This window comes from Chlorocebus sabaeus, chromosome 8 (assembly GCF_047675955.1).
Source record: "Chlorocebus sabaeus isolate Y175 chromosome 8, mChlSab1.0.hap1, whole genome shotgun sequence".
Taxonomy (NCBI): Eukaryota; Metazoa; Chordata; class Mammalia; order Primates; family Cercopithecidae; genus Chlorocebus; species Chlorocebus sabaeus.
In genome coordinates this window covers 97,390,554-97,393,443 of record NC_132911.1, presented here as the reverse complement: position 1 = coordinate 97,393,443, position 2,890 = coordinate 97,390,554, and positions in this window count along the sequence as shown.

Genomic DNA, 2,890 nt, shown 5'->3' with positions numbered 1-2,890 from the left:
CTAACAAGTTCCCAGGTGATGCTGATGCTGCTGGTCAGGAGACCAGACCCCAAGAACCACTGCTTTAAAGAAACAAACATTAGACCAACATCTGACTTCTCATTAGCAACCGTGGAAGCCAGAAGATAGTGGAACATCTTCATAGTTCTGAAATAAAATATAAAATCTTATAACCACCAAAAATGTCCATGAGAAAGAGGGAAAAATAGTATCTTTGGGCTTGCAACCCACAGAAAAGAGACATTATGAAAGACGTACTTCAGGGAGAAAGAAGTAATCCTTTGATTACTTAACCAAAGAGTGTAAGAATTACATCAGAGTGTAAGAATCAAGTAAAGCACTCAAAATGGCAAATGTGAAAGTATAATGAAACAAGAAATGTTGGTATGCAGCAACAATAAAAATTTCTTCTGATATTTAAAAAAAGAACTAAATATGTGCAAGTATGATTTATCAATAAAGAAACCTGAAAATGCGTGGTAAGAAAACTATGTAAATCAGGAGAGTAACATATATCTAAATCTAGATTTAATGAACAAGCATGGGCAAGAATTGTTTAGAACAACCACTGAAATAATAGAGTAAATAATTTCAAAATGTACAGAAAATAAAGCAAAATGACAAAAATACTCAAACGAAGCTAGAGAAAAGAAAAAATAGAAGACAAATGTAACATTCAAATATGCTAATACAGAAGATGTTAATGGAGTTAATGCTTTAACTAAAATATTAATATTCACAGAATAGATCAATCCAATTTTGTGCTATGTACAAGAGACATCTAAAATAGAATACAGTAAGAATGTAAATAAAAGGATATATAAGGTAAGTAAAAAGAAAAGAAAGCTGCTTTGAATTTTATTTTTAAACAATAGATTAAGGCAAAAAGGCTCATAGAGAAAAATGAAGTATTACATAATAAAAAGTTATAAATCAAGAAACAGGTGTGTGTGTGTTTTTAAAACATAACCTCAAAAGAATGAAAATAAATAAATAAATAAATAAAGGGACAGAACTCTGAGGAGAACTGATGAAGCCACCACCAGAGCTTTCACAAATCCAGTTCAAGCAGGCAATTCAATAACTCCATGTGGACTGAACATGATGAAACAGCATTTCCTAACTATAACATCCAACCACACACGGGGCCATGTATGTCTCAGAAAATGCTTGACCACAGAGCAATGAAGTTAGCAAACAATGACCAAAAGGTAACCAGAAAAAAAGTCATAGAAATGAAAATTAAAGGAAAAAATTGTAAATCTGCATGCCAAAGAAGCCATGATATTCGATATTTAAACTTAAAATACAATAAAACATGATACTGCAATTGTTTGCCAAAGTAATTTTTTTCTTTTAAAGTCAGTTTTATTGAAAGATAAGGAATCTCTTTACAGCAGGGGGCAGCAAACGATTGCTTTTGAACTATGTATAGGGCAAATGAAAATTGTAGCAGTAGCTTTTCTGTTTAATTGTAAGTAATAAGCCCCCAAATTAGACAATGGAAATCTTCCTTGGTCTTTTCTTTTTTCTTTTAGAATAAAACTACTTTCAAGCGAAAAGTAAAACTTAAAAGTATTACTTTAAAATATTAAATTTACAAAAAGAATATGTGATACCATCTTGATCTGAATCTTAATATAAATGTCTACGAGTAAAACTTAAAAGTATTGCTTTAAAATATTAAATTTACAAAAAGAATATGTGATATAATCTTGATCTGAATCTTAATATAAATGTCAGCATCACTGATATTTTTTCATTTTGATTTCATAATATGTTCATATGCCAGGTCTTGGGTATTATTTAAAAATATTTTAATTGCTTTTATCACAACTAGAGAATGGAATAAAATGAGTATGTATTTATGCTGATATATTTTTAATTAGCAATGCAATTTAAAATTCATGGCCTGATACTATGGCTCATGCCTGTAATTGCAGCACTTTGGGAGGCTGAGGCGGGAGGATCCCTAGAGGCCAGGAGTTCGAGACTGGTCTGGGCAACATAGCAAGACCCTGTCTCTACAAAAATAAAAATAAAATTTAGCTGGGCATGGTGGCACATGCCTGTAGTCCCAGGTAAGCAAGAGGCTGAGGCAGGAAGATCATTTGAGCCAAGAAGTTTGAGGTTGCAGTGAGATATGATCTTATCACTGCACTCCAGCCTGTGACAGAGCAAGACCTTGTCTCTTAAAAAAAAAAAAAAAAAAATCCATGTATTGGCTGAGAATAGTGATTCATGCCTATAATCCCAGCACTTTGGGGAGGCTGAAGTGGGAGGATCACTTGAGTCCAGGTGTTCAAAACTAGCCTGGGCAATACAGCGAGACCCCTGTCTCCCTCTATAAAAAAATTCATGTATGTAAAAATTTTTTTTTCAAATATTAAAGAAGTATAAAAAATGACAACCAACTTAAGTATTAATTTAGGTTCTCTAGGTTGTAAAAAAGTATGTTTGCACATACTATAAATAAAGAGTTAGGGGGTACCTTTAGAGCATTTTAAAAGAGATAATACATAGAATAGTACTATCTCTGTTTTGTCTTTAAAGAACTTAAAATAGCAATAAATAGCAACTTTTTTTTTTTACAATTTTTTACTTTATTTTTATTTTTTGTGGGTGCATAGTAGGTGTATATATATTCATGGGGTACATGAGACATTTTGATATGGGCATGCAATGCATAATGATCGCATCAACGTAAGGTATCCATCCTCTTAAGCATTTATTCTTTCTTGTGTTACAAACAATCCAGTTGTACTTTTAGTTACTTAAAAATGTACAATAAATTACTGTTGACTGTAGTCACCCTGTTGTGCTATCAATTACTAGATTTTATCACTAATTCTTAGATAACCTTATGGGCAAACTGAGGCTTAAATCTAAT